Below are 21297 nucleotides of genomic sequence, written 5' to 3' on the forward strand. Positions count from 1 at the left end.
AGGTCTCTTGTCAGCTCTCTGAGGATTGCAGCTGGGTGCCGCTGGCCTCAGACATGGGAGCACCCAATTGTTTCAGGCTTTGGAAGGTGGGGCAAACCCCCTATGTGGGTCTTTGAGAAGCACAAATCTTCTGCAGCCGACAAGCCCTGCCACCCACAGGTCCACACACACAGTCAACACAGTCCTGCCCCGTGTGCACACCCTGACCTCTAGAAGCAGACCCAGTCTCTCCACAGCGGGAGCCCTACACACTCCACCACTGCCCCACACTCTCCACCGGCTCCTTGTGCATGCCCTGCCCCACTGAAGTCGGCTCGGTTGCCAGGCTGCAGAGAATCCAGTCACCAATCTACTCAGGCCCACAAGTTGCCTGAGGGCTTGTTGTTGGGTGGGGCCAGTCTCTAGGGTAGGGTGCCTGCCCTGGCTGAGCTGGATTAAATCGGTGCTCTAGCGGGTGGAGCAGACCCTGGGCTAGCAGGCCCCAGGGAGAACTCCAATGGCGTCTGTGTCAGCACGCCCACACCAGGCCACAACAATGGCCGCCGCCAGTGTCCCGGTCCCTGGAGAGGTCTCACCCCTCACCGAGATGCACTCAGGGCCTATTAGGTGAGTCTCTTTTCACCAAAGCACTGTGCACCTTTCTTTCTGGTGATTTTATGTTGCTTTCCGAAACAGGTGAGTTTGCGCACAGGCCTTTTAAGAGCCGGTTTTAATTTCTGTGTGAACCAGCTTTTCTGCGGGTACTCCCCAATGTTTTACTAGCAGCAAAGTCAGATATTACGCCGCTCGTCTGGATTGTGCTGGGTCCACAAAATGCCCACAGCGGGGGCGCTCCCGGCTCAGGGCCCCGCGCCTCCAGGGAGGGCTGTGGACCTGTGGGCGGCTCCCGGGCAGCCGTGAGCGCTGCGGCTTGTGAAGGCAGCGTCTTTCCTCTCCAGAAGGGAGTTTCTGCCTCTTCTACCTCAGTTAGGATTGTCCGTTGTTGCCTGAGTTCCTCTTATCCAGTTTTCAGTTCTGTCTCAGGCATAATTTTTCCATGAGTAGCTGTAAATTGGCTGTGTCCACGGGAGGAGGTGAGTTCAGGGTCTGCCTGCGCCGCCATCTTGACTTCCTCTCCTCTGAAGTTTTAAATACACATGAAAAGAGTATGCACGGTAGAAAATTTGGATGAATTAGAATTTATTACAACTGAAAACTGTTTTGCAAAAATCACTGTTAAGACAATCAAAGTTAAGATACAGACTGAGAGAAAATAGTTGCAAATTATTTATCTGATAATAGACTTGAAGTCAAAATATAAAAGATCTTTTAAACTCAACAGTAAGAAGATTAAGTACCCAATTAAGAATGAAGCAAAACAGACACCTCAACTAAAAAGGTAGACAGATGGCAAATAACTATATGAAAAGATGCTTGATATCATTTGTAATCAAAGAATTGCAAATTAAAAGACCAATTGAGATAATGCTACACACCTAATTGAATGTCAAAAATTCAAAAACAAACAAGAAAATAAAAAAGAACAACACCTGATGCTTTCAGGGACGTGGAGAAACGGGAACTCTCACTCACTGCAGATGGGAATACAAAATGCTGTGGACACTTTGGAAGACAGTCGGGCAATTTCCTATAAAGCTAAACATAGTTCAATCATATAATCCAGAAATTATAATTCTAGTTATTTATCCTGTTGATTTGAAAATGTATGTCCACACAAAAACCTGCAAATCAGTGTTTATAACAGCTTTATTCATAATCACCCAAAACTGGAAGCAACATAGATGTCCTCCAATAGGTGAATGGCTAACGAACTATGGTACACACATAAAATGGACTATTACTCAGCAAAACATAGAGAAAAAGCTATCAATCTACAAAGAAGGCATGGAGGAACCTAAATGCATGTTTCTAAGTGAAAGAAACCAGTCTGAAAAGGCTACATACTATGTCATTCCAATTATATGATATTCTGGTAATGGGAAAACTATAGAGACAGTAAAATGATCATTGTTTGCCACGAGGGAGGATTAGAGGGATGAATAGGTGAAGCCCACAGTATTGACAGGGCAGTAAAACAACAGTGTACGTTTCTGTAACGGTGCATGCAAGGCATATTGCTTTTGTCAAAATCCATAGAAATTTGGAGCACAAGGAATGAAGTTTAATGTATGCAATTTTTACAAAATCATTTCAGAGGTTGGGGGAATACTTGGAAATAATGCTGGATGTGACAAGAGAATCTAACAGTATTACAAATATGTGAAATCACTTCACTGAAGGGCCAGGGAGAAGCACTGCACACAGGCACCGTAATATAGTTGTCAAAGTTGTTTCCCTCAAGGTTACAGGATAACAATTCTGATATACTATCCATGTGTGCTGGGATGGAACAATGATGTAAATGGTTGGTGCATGGTAGGAGCCAGGTTTCTCTTGGTTGAAGTGGTAAATTGTAGTCAACCAGGGTAAGGTGACTAGAATGATCCACAGATTTGAGTTAGAAAGATCAGTATGAATTCATGTTTAGCTTAAAATAAATACAGATGGTTACACATAGAAATATTCCTAGATTATATATATACAGAGGTTAGTATAAATACATATATTTCCATTCTCTGTCAGCTGGGAGGGCCTAAAAAGAAAAACACCTTAGCAATGAGCACATGTAGCGCTCATATTTTGATTTCTAATACCATTCTCTAGTAAGAGGAACCAGGGCTCCTTGGAGCAATAGCTAATTTTAGGACTGGGGCAGGAAATATGCAAGATGAGCCTGAAGTGTCTTGCAGAAAGTGCTAAAAAAAAAAAAAAAAAAGCTACCCCAAGATGTGCCACTCTGGTGTGCGGATTATTTTGAGCTGAGGGCAATAAAGGCTCGGAAGACTCAGAAAGAAACTTGGACCTCCCCCGCCACTAACTGCCTAAGAGAATTTAAGATAGAAAGCTTTTCCCCATGACAAGCCATTGCCATAGATAACTCTGGGTATGGATAGACTGGGAAGGTCCTTGCCTAGCCCATTCTTATCAAAGCTCCAAAAACAGAGTAAAAGTAGAAGTTATCCTTCGTAAGAGACATTCACATTCATAAGGGAAATCTCCATTTGTAAACATATCTCCCTCTCTGTACCAGGAAGAAGGGGGAATGATCTTATCTCTAGACACTCTTATCAGTGTAGAAGTTGAGGCCTTAAATCTGCATATTAACCTTACTCTTCTTTACTATGCTTTTCCCGTAATCTCCCATAGCTTACTCCCCCCACCCCCAACATCCTCCTTTGTCTTTAGCTGAAGATAGTTTTTAAGATGAGAACCTCCACCATTTTGTCGAGTTACTCAGTTTCCCTGAGTCTCTCCCATGTATACATGTTATAAAGCTTTGTTTGATTTTCTCCTGCTATTCAGTCTCATGTCAATTTAATTCATACCCCAGCCAGAAGGACCCAGAGTGGGTAGAGGATAGTCTTCCTCCCCTGTGGTAGCATTTGGTCATAACTCAAAGTATAAGATAAATATCAATGATTTCATAGTGATATAAATAAATCATCAAGTGTGTTAATAAATGGACAAGAGAAAAAAATCTCCCATTCAGAAGAATTCCAAATAATTCATGTATATATTCCACCCTCAAAGACGAGCATAACTCCTGACTCCCTAGGTGTGGGATGCACTTAGTCTATTCCATCTGAAGAGTACAATATGGAAAGTGCAGGAGTGGAGAGTAATTTTACAGTGGAGAAAGCTGACAGACATACCTCAACCAGTTGATCAAGGTCAACATTAACTGTCAGAAATTATGTTGATAGAATACACCTTGATATGATGTAATGAAAATGGCACTTTACCTCTGTGGTCTTCCTTCCAATGACCTGTAATTCCAGTCTTGTCATAAGAAAAACATCAGACAAATTCCAATCACAGGGCCTCCTACAAAATGCATAGTTGACCTGAATAAGTCAATCAATTTGATCTAATTCATATTTATAGGACACTCCATTCAGCAAAAGCAGAATAAACATTCTTCTCGTGCTCACATAGAACTTTCATCAAGATAGAACACATTCTGGGCCATAGAAAACACTTTAACATATTTAAAAGAATAGAAATCATAAAAAATATGTTCTCAGACCACAATTAACCTAGAACTCAATCACAGAAAGATAGTTTGAAAATTGTCAAATATTTGGAGATTAAACAACACACTTTAAATAACGTGTGTAAAAGAAGAAGCCTCAAGATTAATTTAAAACATGTTTTGATCTAAATGAAAATGAAAATATGTTTACCATAATTTGTAGGATGCAGTGAAAATAGTGCTTAGAGAGACATTTATAAATGTATATATTAGAAAAGAAGAAAGTTCTAAAATCAATAACCTCAGTTTCTAATGCAGAAACTAGAAAAAGAAAAGTATACCAAGCCTAAAGCAAGCAGAAGAAAATAAATACTAAAAATTTTTGCAGAAGGCCGTGGAATTGAAAACAGGCAACAATAGTGAAAATCAATGAAATAAAAAACTGGTTCTTTGAAAAATCAGTAAGATTGATAAGTCTCCAGCCAGGCTGTGATACTGTGATTTATAAGAAATATATATTTTGTCTTCATCCCTGTTTCTGGCACAGAGCTCCTAGAACCCTAGGAATTTTCTAAGTGCTGAGTGCAACAAACATGTCTTTTGTTATGTTAATGAGGTGACTGAGATAGCACCAAAGGAGGTGGCTGGTTGCTAGGAGAACCAACTAGGTGATTAGAGGATTGGAACTTTCAGTCCCACCCCTCAACCTCCAGGGATGGGAGAGGAGAGAGGGGCTGGAGGTTGAATGGATCGCCAATGGCCAATGATTTAATCAATCATACTTACGTAAAGAAGCCTCTATAAAAACTCAAAAGGATGAAGTTTGGAGAGCTTCTGGGTTGGTGGGCATGTAGAGATTTGGGTAAAGTGTTGCTGGGAAAGAGCATGAAAGCTCAGAGCCCTTTCTCCATACCTTGCCCTATGCATCTCTTCCATCTGGCTGTTCCTGAGATGTATCTTTTTATAATAAACCAGCAATCTAGTAAGTAAAATGTTCTGAGTTATATGAGCTGCTCTAGCAAATTAATCAAACCTGAGAAAGAGGTTGTGGGAACCTCTTATTTATAGCCAGTCAGTCAGAAGTACAGGTAACAACTTGGACTTACAACTGGTGTCAAGGAGAGGGTTGTTGGAACCTCCAATCTATAGCCAGTCTGAAGCACAGGTGCTAACCTGGGTTTGTGACTGGAGTTTGAAGTTGGGGGGAGGGGGGCAATCTTGTAGGACTGAGCCCTCAACCTATGGAATCTGATGCCATCTCTGGGTAGATAGTGTCAGCATTGAGTTGAATTTTAGCACATCCAGCTAGTGTCTGGAGCATTGCTTGTTGGTATGGAGAAACTCCCCCCACCACACACACACACAAACGTTGGAATTTGGGTGCAGAACCCAAAATACAGGCTAACACAGAAAGAAACAGAGAAGACACAAATTACTAATACCAAAAATGAAATAGCACTCATCACTACTGATCCTATGGACATTAAAAGAATATTAAAGAAACACTATGAACAATTCTATCCCTGCAAATCTGAAAACTTAGATGAAATGGAACAATTCCTTTGAATATGTATCTCTATGGAAGAAACATGGATGATAGATAAGAGTTTGGGGACTGAACCAAGAAAAATAAATTTGCATATTATTGCTTAATCCAGGTGAGAAATGAGGAAGACTTGATGTGGATTTGCTGAAGGATAAGTAGACATTAACAAGACAAAGGGTTGAGGAGGTTTGAAGAAGAGGGAGCCATCTATTCCAAAGATCTTGTACTTTAGCCTTTCTCATCTGCTCACCCCCTTGATCATACCATTGACTACATAACCTCAATTTTAAGCAAACTTCTCTCTAACTACAACCTCCTATCTTCCTACCTAATTACCCCTGTATTGTGACTTTTACAATTCTTTGATTTTCCAATCTAAGGTAACATCTCTATGGGAAAACTTTTGATAACACTCTTTCCAGGGTTTTGATAACTACAATTTTGCCGTTCTTACAATCAACATGTTTTTCCTTGATGTCCATCCAAAATGACAGCTGGCATTCATAAGGGGTTCCATTTCTACCAAGGGGCATCTATGTGTCACTCTCCTTGCTCTGCTAATTCTACATGCAAGTGGGAATATACTGTAAACTTTTCATTGTGCTGTATATCTTAGGTCAGTGCAAGTATGATAATCTCTCTTGTTCTTACTGATTAGTGACTAAGTGGTATATTGAAAAAAGATTTATCTACCTGTTTCATATAAGCAAAAATTAAGAGAAACTGGTCAATATTCTTAAACAATTAATTCTAGTAAATTTTATCCCTAGTTAATAAAAATTAGGGGTAAAAATGAAGACTTTTTTCTATAAAATCATTTTCAACTCAAAACTGGATATTAGCATTTTAAAAAGATGCCTTTATTAAATCAAAAATACATAATTGGATACCAATTTTAAGTTGATATTCAAACCCCTTGGAGGTAATGAATTTCAAAAAGAAATGTTTTAAGTAGGAAATATAATTATACTATTGCATATAAAATATGATTTGAATAGATAACGGAGATGAGGTGGCCTACCAAATTGTAGTTCAGAACCAATTATTCTGTTTGCTCCACTATTTCTCCTACATATCCTTCATTCCTTCTCACCTCACCCCCACCATATAAGAATTAGAATATAAATGTTTTTCTATACTCTGTCTTCTATTCTGTAGTCTCAGATTATGATCTCCAGGTAAATGGAAAATTATGTATTATAAATTTGATGAGAGCAGATAAAAGGAGTTTAAGAAAGATAAAAAATTAACCTGCTCTTCAAGAATATTTTGAGAAGTCTTTTAAAATTAAATAAATGAATTCTTGTTGTTTACTATACTTGTAGTATTTCTGAGGATTCCCTGCAGGAGATTCAGTGCACAAATACAAATATCCATAAGATTTTTCCCACCTTCCCAATCTTGTGCTAAAGGGAAAGCACAATTTAATATAGTATAATGGTAAATAGACCTTCTACTCTTTTAAAACAGCATGCATCATCATTATTTTATAAAATAGGAATCTAACTTTTTTTGTGCCATACAACCTGGCTAGATTTGGGGGCATATATATTTGTTCACACAATAATATTTTAATATTAATAGTTTGGTAGAATAAAAGTAAGAATTATCTTGTTTTTATATGTATACTCATATTAAACATTTAGGGAAAATTCTGTTAGGTTTTTATATTTCTAAATTAATAAAATTTTAATCTTTTATATCAAGAATAGACTTGTTGAGACTTAAAATATTTTTTTGAATATGTGTTTATCACATTTAATTTCAAGCAGCTTTACATATAAGTTTGCGGATTTACTGATGCTTTCATCCACTGCAGTAATGCTTTGGCAATTCAAGATGCAACATGTATAATACGATCCTTTCTGAAGGTACATGGCATGCTTCTGCATAGCAGCCTTGCAACTTACAATTCAAAAACATTTTAACATTTTAGTATTGATTAATATAGTCAAATAGATGACTTTTATGTCATCATGGTATTCACAAATGTGGGGATTCTCATTTTGGGTGTATCCCACTCAAATGTCAAGATGTCCTATTTATCCTGCTGGGTGGTTTACTGTCACCTTAAAATGAAAAAATGCACTCATCTCATTCCAGATCTGTTGTCCTTTATGATCTTGTTTATTGTTAATGGCAATATAAATTTCCTAAATTGCATTTTTACTCATTCCTCTCCTTCACACTATATGAAATCAATCACTAAGTCCTATAGAATCTTGCTCCAAAGTGTCATGACTGCCTCTTGCTGAGATTTTCTGTGACTCCGTGTCCTTATCCCAAGTCTTGTTTGTATTGTTAACTAAAAATCTCTTTCTGGATGTATTGATTCTCCAACCACAGTGTAAGTTACTGCATCCTGAACTTTATTCACTATTGATTGTAAAATGAAGGAAGGAGCCATGCCCCAAAGAAAGTGGTGGATTCTAGAAGCTAAAAAAGGCAAGAACACTGATTCTCCCTTAGAACCTCTAAAAAGGAACACAGTCCTTCCAATACCTTGAATTTTGCCCCAATAGACCTCGTCAGACTTCTGACCTACAGAGTTATAAGATAACAAATTTGTATTGTCAGTATTCATCCTCATAAAATGTTCTTTGAAGATATTAAGGGTGTGACACACAGATCCCCTCAATTAAACTGGACAGCATCTCATAAACTTAAGGACTTTATCCCTCAGTTATCTCGGCAAAAGACAAAAACAGAGATGAGCTTATCTAGGAAATATTTCTGCAGGAGCTTCTTGTTTAATTAGTGAACACTGTGACATACACAGGAGATCCAAAAGGCTCTTGAGAATTTTATACCAGCAGAGACACTGCCAGATTGGACCAAAAGGGAAAGATAAATTTCAAAATAAAAGAAATCTAAGAGATCCCCAAAATTCCACAGGCAACAAACATGCTGGTAAAAATACTCAGCAGCAAAAATGTCCTAGCTTTCAGGAAAAAGGAATGATGATTCTGGAGACAAAGCCCAGAAAATAGAGTAGAGCTATTAGCCCAAAGGATGGATTTAGGAGTGAAAGAGTATGATTCTCAAGACCTGAAAACTAATGGTGTTTGCCTGTTTGGATTTCAAAATTGCTTAGGACCAATGACTCCTTTTTTCCTCCAATGTTCTCTCTTTCTACATGTCTATAGAATGTCTATAATTGTTATCTTATACCTGACCCACCACTGAATTTTGGGCACAGAACTTGCTTTTTAGTTTCACATGTCCACAGATAAAAAAGATTTGTGAACCAATGTAGATTACACCCAGGGTCCCACCCATATCTGGTCTAGATGATTTAGACGATAAGAAATGGTGCTTTTGTGTTGAAGATATTTAGATAAGAGTTTAGACTTTGAGTTGATGCTTCAATGGATTTAGGTTTTAGAGACTTTGGAATAAGGTTAATATTTTGCATTTGGGTTGGACGTGAATGCTTGGGGACCAAATGGAGGACTGTGTAAGGAAGAATAATGCCGCCCCCGCACCCCGCCCCCAAAGATGTCTACGCCTAATCTCTGGAACCTGTGAATACATTACCTTACATGGAAAAAACGGACTTTGCAAATGTGATTAAGGATCTGAACCTTGAGATGGGGAGATTGTCCTAGATTATCCAAGCGGGCCTAATCTAATTACACTGGTCTTAAAAAGTAAAGAACTTTTTCTGGATGGGTGAGAGACATAAGACAAAAGAAGGAGGAGGAGACATTCAAAGGGTAAAAGGCCCCAACATGGCTGTGGTTGGCTTTAAAGTTGAAATTAAGAGACCATGAGCCAAGGAATGCAGGTGGCCTCTGGAAGCTGGGGTTGGACCTCGAATGACAGGCAGCAAGGAAATGGGGTTTCAGTCCTACAATTGCAGAGAACTGAATTCCACTAACAACCTGAATGAGTAAGGAAATGGGACTTTCTTTGAGTCTCTAGAAAAAAAAATGCAGCCTTGCTAGCACCTTGGTTTTAGCCTGGTAAGACCCATATCAAACTTCTGATCTGCAGAAATGTGAGCTAACAAATTTTTGTTGTGTTAAGGCACTAAACTGGTGGTAATTTGTTACAGTAGCAATAGCAGATACCTCCGATACTAACAAGCAAAAATGTTATGTCTATTTCAGCAGCACACCATTAAGATCCTTCAGGATTTTCCAGGATGACAGATATTAGATATTGTATTGATTTTTTATTGATGCATAACAGATTACTACAAATTTAGTGGCTTAAAGCATCATTCATTTATTAGGTCACACTTCTAGGTCAGACGTTTGGGACATATGTGGTTGAGTTCTTGCTCAGGATTTACAAGGTTGAAATCAAGAGGTTGGCTGGGCACTGTTATCGTTTGGAGGCTCGAATAAGGAAGAAGCCGCTTCAAGCTCATTCAGATTGTTGGCAGAATTCGGTTCCATGTGGCTACAGGGCTGAGATTCTTATCTTTTTGCTGGATCATCAGCCAGGTATTGCTCTCAGCTCCTAGAGTTCACCCACCCTTCCCTGCCACGTGGCCCCTCCATCTCCAAATCCAGCAATGGAGAAGCTCTCTGTCATTGAGTCTCTCTCACTCTCTTAATCTCTTCTACCAGGAAGAGCCCTTGTACCTTTTTAAGGTCTCACCAGATTAGTTTAGGCCCACTGAGAAAATCTCCTTTATTTAACGTCAATGAATTTGGAAACTTAATTACATCTGCAAAATCGTTTACAGAAACACCTAGGTTAGTGCTTTATTGAATAACTGAGAGAAGGTATATGTACACCCAGGGAGAGGAATCTTCAGATCACCTTAGAATTCTGCCTTTACTATGTGAAAAGTCTAGAGAGGTATATTTTTTTTATTGTCTTAGTTCTTCTCATGGTAATTGCTCTTATACTTATGTTTCAGATTTCACAGATATGTCTATGGCAAAGGCTCCTAATGTTTGGCCCAGTGGTCTCAAGTATCATTTGTCTAAAATTATGTAAAATTCTAGTGTTTCTGATGAAAGTGAATGTGCATTCACTATACTGCATAGAAAATTATGAATATACGTTGACAAGTTGTAAATTCTAAATGTCATTTGCACTCAACAAATAAGAAATGCTTAGATTCTGATCCAAAATGCTGATCCAAAAGGCAGAAGAAGGGGCAAAAACAGCTCTGTGATGGATATAAATGATCGACACAGATCTCTAATTATTGGTCTCTAAAATCTCATTCCTCCTGAAGACAAGCAACTGAACAACTTAATAGAAAATTTAGGCTGATAACATTCTGCACTTGGTCTGCCCTCAGTGCAGGTAAATGTGTGTAACCACGGGAGCAAAAAACCAGAGGGTCAGCTTATTTGTCCGACCCTCTTTGGTTGTCTAAGAGATAATGCACTGAGCAGTAATGATGTCAGCATTTGACCCGGCAGGAGACAGTGTTCATCCACATGTGTTAGTGTGAACCACAGCCTGGCTACCTGGAAGAAGATATGCTTTCCCCATGAAAGAAGTCTTAAAATGCTGACTCTGAAAAAAAAATTCCTCTGGGCTAAATAGCGTTTTAATCTGTTGACAGCATTTTAATTTTCTCTTTCTGAAGAACCTCTGAAGGAGGCCCTGTGGAGAGAGAAAGTGGGTCAAGAGGAAATTAAAAGTGAAGATATTGCTTTATCACAACTAGGATAAATCTGTTAATTAAGCCAACCCAGAAAAATGTAAGCAATTTTTAATTTACAAACTGCTGAAAGCTTGCTGTCAAGTAAATTGATTAGCAGTACTCATAATCAAAAGCTCTGCATTAGTAGTTAATTTGTGGAATCAATTAATAGGAACATTCATCAAATAATACTTGCCTCCAGAGAACAACAAATTCATTGCCCTGTGTTCCTGGAGATGAGAGACCCTGGACCCCGCAATATGCAATAATTCCTGGAGCTATGGCTCTTATGTGTATTTGTTTTCTCTTGATTTCTTGTTGTAAAAAATGTGTTCCTGAATATTGCGATTTAATTTTTCCTTCTTATAAGCATAATATTAATGGATGATGTACAAAATTATTTACCAGCCAGAGGGTTTTTTATGTTAATTTATTAAAGTGCTCTGTCAGACTGTTTGAACTAGATATTTATAACTAATTTACTTAAGGCTAGATAAATATTTTTCCAAATTAATAAAATTATAAGTAGCCTAAGGCTCAATTATCTGTAGTTAACCCTCACATGAAATTGATTCCTCAAATTTAAAATTTAAGGTTTGCTTGAAGTTTTTTTTTCTGAATATAAAAGTTTCATATAAATGGTTAAACTATGTAATGTACTATCCTAACATATAGGACTTTTAAAATACATATTGTATATGTTACTGAAGGACTGCTTTTCAGTATTTATTAAAAGAGGTTCCTTAAGGCAAAATAGTTTATGTCTACTTTCATTTAGGACATATACTTAAAAGTACTTTTAAATATATTTTGTAAATCAGTCACTTCCTTAAATCAGATTATCACGCAAACTAATCTGACATTGTGGCATTTGATCATACATTAAGAGAGAATATAGAGAGAGCCCTATTACTTGATCTCTGAGAAAAATACAATCAAATAAATAATTATTTAACCCTTATTTTAAAACTTCATAATAAATTTGTTTAATTTATACTCTCTTTTCTAAAAAGAAAATGTATCACCTCAGTATGTTTTCTGCTATTCAGTTCTTTTCTGCAAAGATAATTTGAAGCAATTATCTACCAGTGCCTGGTAGAAGGTCAGTTATACTTTATTATCCTTAGGCCAACTTTCTAAAAAATCATATTTAATGTATTATGAAGCAACAGAAGCAATATGATATTTCTGTTTAATGCCAACCTTTCCTTTCATTTGGAATATAATTTTACAGTATGATGTCTGAAAATTCTCATCACAGTTTTAGCTTTCTTTATTGTGTACATAAACATCCCACAGTATTGCAAAATTGCAATTAAACCAGAAGAGAAGAGTTTTCAAAAAAGTTGACTCTACTCATCATCAATATATTCTGCCTAAATAGCCTTTGGTCTCATATTCAAACATGGTGATGGCTTGAAATGACCAATCAGAAAGTTACAACAGAATGGGAACAGAAGGACTTGATCGTCTAAAGTTCTGGTAATTTTAAATGAAATTTTATATTAACAGAGACCTCCCTGTTATATTTCCACATGTTATATACATTACATGAAATTTCTTAACTTATATGAAAATATTTATTTAAAATGGGGCATCGCTTTTTACTCTCAGCCAAGCTGGAGTAACAGGGACTGACTTTACCCTCCTACCTTAAATAACTAAAAAACCAGACAAAATATATAGAAGAAGGAAGTAGTTATAAGCCTATGGACATCAAGGAATTAAGGATGATGATCCCTGAGAGGAAGCAGATGAGGTGAGCCCTCTGGGTGCACTAGCTTACTGCCTAGAGAAAGTTTCCATCTGGCTGAGATATGAGATCTGAGGAAGAGATATGAGTGGAGGAGCTGCAACTGAAGGTCCTGAGAAGCCAGAAAAGCTGGAAGTGACAGGGCAGAGCACAGAAGAGCGAGCTGCACAGATAGAAGACTCTGGGGATCTGCCAGGCAGCCCTTGGAGTCTTCAGCTCAGTACTAATACAGATATGGACTTGAGGAAACTACCTCCCAAGGAAAGAACCACTCAAAATCATTAAAGGGAAAAATCTGCAGAACTCACACAGTGCCAGGAATAATATTGGTTCCCACCAGTCATATTGAAAAGACTTCCAGGGCACTGGGTGGAGTATTCAGAAGGACAGTGCCTTAGTAATAAGGAAAATGAGTCCTGGACAACATGCTGCTCGTATCCCCCCACACAAGGCTTAAAAACAAGGCCTGAAAGGATCAAACTGTTTCCAAGTAACTTGACTGCATGCTAGAATGAAGCTTAGGAATATTTATTAGAGTAAAAATAATCCAGCACCCAACAATTTTCATATTGTCCAGTATCCCATCAGAAATTATCCAGAATGCAAATAAGTAAGAAAATGCAACCCATAGTGAGGAGAAGAATCAATTAATTAAAACAGACCCAGAAATGACACAAATGATGGAATTAGTAGACAAGGACATACAGACAGTTATTAGAAGTCTATATTACATGTTTAAGAAGCAAGAGGAAAGATTAACAAATTAAATATAGAAAAGAAAAATATAAAAAAGGGACCCAGATCCAACTTCCAGTGATGAAAATACAATATCTGAGAGAAAAAAAAATTCTTTAGATGTATTGACAGCAGGTAAAATATTGCAGAAAAAAACAAAAAGATTAGTGAACCTGCACACATATGACTAGACACTATCTAAAATAAAACACAGAGAAAAACAGAGAAATAACGTGAATAGAGCATCAGTGAGCTGTGTGACATCAAGCTGTCCACTGTGCATGTAATTGGAGTCCTTTAAAGGGGGTCAAGGCAAAGAAGATGGGATGATGGAAAAATATGTGAAGAAATTACAGCATAATTTTTTCCCAAATTTGATAAAAACTGTAAAGCCACAGATAAAGAAGCTCAACAAACCCCAAGTAAAAGAAAGATGAAGGAAATTATCCTAATGTGCATCATAAGCGAAATGCTTAAAACCAGAGGGAAAGATGATTATCTTACTAGCAGTTCAAGAAAAGGGATATATTATATACAGAGAACACAGAAAAAGGTTTCGGTAGGTAAACACAGCAGTGTTTTGGTAGGAAAAAATGCTAAATAGAAGGTATTGGAGCAACATCTTTAAAGAACTGTAAGAAATCTGTCATTTTATAATTTTATAACATGAGGAAATACTTTTCAGAAATGAAAGTGATAAAAATACTTTTCATTCATACAAATTCAACACCAGCAGACTTGCACTGTTAAAAAAACAAGGTAATGGAAGAGCTTTAGGCAGAAAAAAGTGATATCGTATGGATGGCAAAAACAGTGATTATCAGATTAGATGAAGAAGCAATATCCAATTGTATGCTGCGTATAAGAAAGCCACATTAAGTAGAGAGAAACAAAAAGGTTAGTGTTAAATCATAAGTTGTGAAGGGACTGAGATGTTACTCTACTTGCAAGGTTATGTACCAGATAGACTTGATAGATAGATAGATAGATAGATAGATAGATAGATAGATAAATAGATAATAGGCAGACAGACAGATAGATTGATAGATAGATAGATGATTGATAGATGATCGATAGATAGGTAGATACGTAGATACATAGATAACTAGCAGAAACTGTAGGTATCTGAGTCAGAAACCAGAGCTTGATCAAATTGATACTCCATACCTTGCATCCTGCAAGTGACTTGATGAGAGCCAGAACAATCCTACCTGTGTGATGGAGTCAAACTACGGGAAGCAGATAACGCAGATATGAATCTGGGAGTTTATACAGAAGAAAGGTAACTGTTCCCCATCGTCTCCTGATGAAAGAAAAGAAGACTTTGCCGCATAATATAAATGAATTCTCTTCTGGAAGAGAAAAAGGATGATCCTGGGTTCTCAACCTTTGTAATGTAAATAAATGTCTGCAAGGGGAAGGGAAGACAATTGTCATCTAAATTTACAACCAGGAGTTTATCCCCGTTTGAAATGTAAACACATAGGGAAACTTGTCTCTACATCCTATGGAAGTTACTTGTCATGTAAGCATTTGGCTACAGCAGAGATAAGGGAAGGAGTGTGTGTGTGTGTGTGTGTGTGTGTGTTGGGTTTCTTTGTTTTTCAGTCTTCTGAATGGGAGCAAATGTCTACACTATGAAGAAAGCAAATGGCTGCAGGTTTAAAATGAATGCCTTGTGAAGAGCAAATATTTCTGGGCAAATGAAAGAAAACACGCTCTATTATAGTGTGTCAATTACCATGCCTCAAGAGGCCAGAATTTTACATGAGAAATGCAGGGAAAATTTGACTTCCCACAGCCAGAAGTAAAATAATGGAAAAAGGTATACCATGTCAACACTAACCAGTGATCAAAAGATAGCTGGAATGGCTATGTTAGTATTATATGAAATAATTTCAGCGCAAAAAAATATTATCAAGAATATAGAGAGTCATTTCATAATGATAAAGGGATCATTTCAACCTGAGGACATAATAATCCTAAACATTTAAACATATAATATATCTTCAAGATGCACAAAGTGAAAACTGATAGAACTGCAGGGACAATAAATGAAACTACAGTTTTAGTCAGAAATTTCAACACCATCTCTCAATAATTGATATAAAAAATAAACAGAAAATCAATAAGAATATGGAAGACTTGAACTACACTTTCAATGAACCTGACTTAATCAGCCTTTATATATTTTTCTCCCCCAAACAATAGAGTACATATTCTTTTCAAGTGCACATGGGACATTTATCAAGATACAACATATTTTAGGCCACTAAGAAAGACTCAATAATTTCAAAGGATTCAAATCATACAAAATAAATCTCTAAGCAAAATGCAACTAATAACAAAATCAATAACGGAAAGGTCTCTGGAAATACTCAAATATTTGGAAAGAAATAACACATTTCTAAATAGACATGGGTCAAAAAACAATTAAAATTAATATTAAAAAGTATTTTTCACTGAATGAAAATGAAAACATATAGCAACATTTGCAAGACTCAGCTGCAGCAGTATTTAGAGGGAAACTCACAGCACTAAATGTCTATATTAGTGGACAAATTCCTTAAAAGAGACAAACCAGCAAAGTTCACTCAAGTAGAAATAGATAATAAAACAGAGGAGGCCAACTTGCTTTAACTAAGTTAGTTGTCTGTTTGCAAAAGTAGTTAGATAATGTGTTACTAAAGCCCACCCTATAGAGAGCATCTCTGATGCCTGGGTCACCGTGGTTACAGGTGGAGTGCTTAAGTTCTTCAGGAACTGAGAGTCGACTCCTTGTCCGGTTCAGGCTGGTTAAGACCACCAACTCATCAACTGGGCCTGAGCAGATGACCAATAGGTGAGCCTTTGACATCAAGGAAACAAAAACTCCCCTCAGATCATGGTAATGCTGCCATTTTGTGAACATGCATCCTATGAAGAGTCATGAAGCTTGACTATGCTTGCACGGATCATCAATTAACTCACTTCTCCTTACCTCCAATCATCTATCTCCACACTTCAGACCACCTCGCCCCTTTATCCCATAAATATCCTATGAAGAGTCATGAAGCTTGACTATGCTTGCACAGATCATCAATTAACTCACTTCTCCTTACCTCCAATCATCTATCTCCACACTTCAGACCACCTCGCCCCTTTATCCCATAAATATCCCTAGTCCCCATTTTTCAGGGAGGCAGATTTGAAATTGGTTCTCCCATCTCCTCACTTGGCTGCCTTGTGAAGTAAACCCTTTCTCTGCAGCAAACTCATCGTCTCTGTGTTGGGCATAATCGTGTGGCAGGGAAAATGAACCTGGTTTGGTAACAATGACTCGAATAACTCTAAATTGATTAAAATTGCATTTGTAGTTAAAAACCTTCCCCAAAATGAAAATCAAGGCCCAGATAGCTTACCAGGGAATTTCCTCCTGTTGTTAAGTGTGACTTGTCTGTGCTCCTAGCTAGGTACAAAACCTCTGCTGGTACACTAGATCCTTCTTTTTAATATGTCAAAGGAATCTCTCCAGCAAGTCACCTCTATTTTACTTGCATCGTAAGTTCTTCTGTTTTACTAGATTATTCTTAAAAGTACACAGACATACTATTGTTTATCTGTACTTTAAACAAAAATCTTTACTTCCTTTTCTCCTGACTGCCCCATTAGTTTCTTTCCTTCACAGAAAACCTTGAAAATACTGTCTATACCAGTGCTGCCCAATAGAAATTTATGCAGTGATAGAAATAAGGAATTTCATTTCTGCAAATTGAACATAGAAAAAAAGTCGGATAATATTAAGTGCTGGTGACAATGTAGTATAACCTGAATATTTTTAACATGTTGGTAGCTATGTAAATCCATACAGTGTTTTGGAGAAAGAGAAAATTAACATTTAGCAGATGTTGTGCTGTCTTCCTTGGCCTCACCATTACAGTGTAAATAAGCCTGGCTTTCAGCTGCCAGTATCTGCGTATTTTTACCTGAGAATCTTCTCTGCTCACCTCCCCCCAGGCATGCACAGCACGCATGCAGGGCCGGCCAGAAGGGGTAGAGAATTAAGGCTCTAGGAGCAGCCCTCAACTAGTAACAGGAAAGTTAATGCATAAATACGCCAGCTCCCTCACACTTCAGGCTGGATATCTCTGAAGTCCAACCACGTTCTACACTTATCAGTCTCTCAGCAGAATTAAGCACCGTGGTAACTTGCTTAAAAACTCATGCTTCGTTGGCAGCCTTCCCTTCCTCATCTCACTTCCTTCTGGGATCACCTCCCAGATCAACTACTCATAACTGATTCCTTGTCTCAGGGTCTGCTTTTCAGAAACACAAATTACATTAGGCTTTTCCAAGTAAATTTGAAGATGTGCATATCAATGAAACAATTCCACCCCCAGGTATTTACCTTAGACGATCTATTGTGTATGTGCACAAGGAGACATCTACAGAAATGTTCACAGTACCCTTCTTTGTATTAACAAATAACTGGAAACAGGAGAAAGGTATAGGACACTATCAGCAGTAAAAAATAATAAATTATAGCTATAAGTACCATCAAGCAAAAATCTCAGAAAGAATGTTCAGGAGAAAAAAAGGTTATTTTGAAGAATGCATGCATTATGATTCTCTTTTTATAAAGTTAAAAATATGCAAACTGAAAAAAGCATTTAGGGATACTAACATATGTGTTAATACTATAAGGAAAGGCAAAAGAATGAAAAATGCAAAATTTAGGATAATGGTACCTTTGAGGAAGAAAGGAAGTACATTGGAACAGGGTATAAAGTGTCTTCAGAGATGATGATAATAGTCTTTTAAATTAAACAGGCAGTTAATGTATTGCTGTTCATTATTCTTTCTGAATTATACAAATTTTATAAATAATACTCTGTGTCTATTTAATATTGAAATTAGAAAACTTTTAAAAATGAAAGTTTATGATCAGAAAGGTAGTTTCTCTACACAAAATGAGTTACACCTGCTTGAAAGTTAATTATGTACTTGGTTCTATGTTATGTAGGATCAATGAAAAATCCAGTTTTCTGTGAACTTTGGCAAGTGTTCTGACGTTAGTCCTACGTTGTGGGAAGATTGGAAATTTGCTCATTTACTAATTAGTGAAGGGTTTGTAATTGCCTCTGAGTTTGGGTTGACATCTGGAATTATTTACATTTTCACCAACAGCATGATGAATACTGAGTCATGTCTTCTCACGTGGAAAATACTCTCCAGAAACAGACTTTGACTGAATAGTGTACAAAATACAAAAGTGCAGAAAGACTACAGAACATATCAAGCACACAAGGGAGTTATTAAGTCAACCCTGGCCAAAAAGGACTTTGTGGATTAAAAGAGGAGGATCACAGTCCCAGGCATCCAGGTGATTTAATGGGTAAATGTACAACATTTTCTTCATTTAAAGGCCTATTTTTTTGCTAAATCACACTAAAAGTTTCTATTTGGCTGTGACTTGTCTTTGTGTGAACATTTTGGTAAATGCAAACTTATAGTATGTTTGATGCTCACGGAGTGCCTAGTGAGGTGGCACCGTTATGCATTTTTTTCCTAGTGCCCTGAAAAGCAGACAGTATTTTTCCTGCTTCTTAGATTGCCCTTTCCACACTTGATGTATTTTGCTGATTATCAAGTCATCTTCTTCTATAAAATAAGAAATCCAATGCCTTTACTACTAAGTGTATGGTTGCATTGAGCCTTAAATAAGATGATAGATGTTAAAATTGTATAAACAGTAAAACGCTCTACGTACATCCAAGACATTTTGGAGAGTATTTTACCTATTCTTGTTGAGAGTGATGTGAAATGATATTTGTCTTCTCTTTGCTTAATTCTCTACCAATGGAGACGTGAATATAAAACTTAGATATCTAGCCCTTGCAAACAAATACTATTTAAAAAATAATAATAATCTGACATGTTTAAGCTTCAACACCTAAGAAACGGAATATAGGGAATATTTGTGGATGGATGCTGCTATTGATATTTTGGTTATACAGCAGTCACTCCCACTTCCTTGCATCATATCTCTTTTGTAATTTCATTTTCTGGGAGTCTGATATCTCCATGTTTGAGGTGCCTTCCCGTCCAAAGTCCAGGGGTAGGCACATGACATAAACTAGCGAAACAGACACAGTTTTTCCTAGTACTCCTTTTATGTAGCCAAGTAATGCAAGAATTGGAAAAATTGGTTGGAAAATTAACAGTTGCCTAAATTCCTCAAGATACCTGTGTTCCTAAGTGTCAAGTCTTCCCCAATTGGTCCCACTGCCCTTTTGTGCATTCTCTGAAGTCCCATCCCAATAACTTAAGTTTAAAAAGAGTAGTTTTTTTTAAGTGAACATATCAAAGATTACTTTAACTGCTCACTTTATTTATTTTTATTTTTTAATTTTAGTTTTTTTCTTTTAGTTTTATTGACATATAATATTGTGTAAGTTGAAGGTATACAATGTGACAACTTGATATATGTTATCTATTGCAAAATGATTACTACAATAGGATTAGTTAACACTTCCATCACCTCACATAATTACTCGTTGTGTGTGTGTGGTGACAACATTTAAGATCTACTCTCTTAGCAAGTTTCAAGTATTTAATACAGTATTGTTAACTATAGTCACCTTGTTGTACATTGAATCTCCAGAATTTGTTCACTTTATAACTGGAAATGTGTACATTTTGACCAACATCTTCCCATTCCCTGTCCCCACCAGTCCCTGGCAACCACTCCTCTAATCTTTGTTTCTATGAGTTTGGTTTTTTAAGATTCTGCATATCAGTGAGATCATACAGTATTTGTCTTTCTCTCTCAAACTTATTTCACATACCATAATGCCCTCAAGGTCTATCCATGTTGTTACAAATGTCAAGATTTCCTTCTTTCTCATGGCTGGATAATATTCCATTGTGTTTGTATACCACATCTTCTTTATCCACTCATCCATAGATGGACACAGGTTGTTTCCACATCTTGACCATTGTGAATTATGCTACAATGAAGATTGGAGTGCAGATATCTCTTTGAGATTCTGATTTCATTGCCTTTGGATATATACATCAAAAGTGGGATTGCTAGATCGTATGGTAGTTCTATTTTTAGTTTTTTGAGGAACCTCCATACTATTTTCCATAGTCGCTGAACAATTTACAACCCCCCGACAGTGTACAAGGGTTCTCTTTTCTCCACATCCTCATCAACACTTGTTATCTTTTGTTTTTTTGATGATAGTCATTCTAATAGATGTGAGGTGATATCTCATTGTGGTTTTGATTTGCATTTCCCTGATGATTAGTGATGTGGAGTATCTTTTCATGCGCCTGTTGGCCATTTGTATGTCTTCTTTAGAAAAATGTTTATTCAAGTCCTCTGCCCATTTTTTAATTGGATTTTTTTTTTTCCTATTGAGTTGTATAAATTCCTTATGTACTTTGGATATTACCCATTATCAGATACATGGATTGCAAATAGTTTCTCCTATTCCTTAGATTGCCTTTTTGTTTTGTTGATTATTTCTTTTGTTGTTCAGAAGCTTTTTATTTGATATAGTCCCACTTACTTGTTTTTGCTTTTGTGGCTT

General features: G+C 37.0%; 1 long non-coding RNA gene across 1 annotated transcript in view; it reads left to right on the plus strand.

Moving 5' to 3' along the window:
- Window positions 1-375: 375 nt before the first annotated feature.
- LOC147917396 (uncharacterized) overlaps window positions 376-21297 on the plus strand; it is a 188446-nt gene continuing 167524 nt past the window's right edge. Inside the window, exon 1 of the long non-coding RNA XR_015549568.1 lies at window positions 376-606. This is a non-coding gene — a long non-coding RNA (uncharacterized LOC147917396). The remainder of the gene's footprint in view (window positions 607-21297) is intronic.

Source organism: Ceratotherium simum, chromosome 3, assembly GCF_057802395.1.
Source record: "Ceratotherium simum simum isolate JZ-2026a chromosome 3, ASM5780239v1, whole genome shotgun sequence".
Classification (NCBI taxonomy): domain Eukaryota; kingdom Metazoa; phylum Chordata; class Mammalia; order Perissodactyla; family Rhinocerotidae; genus Ceratotherium; species Ceratotherium simum.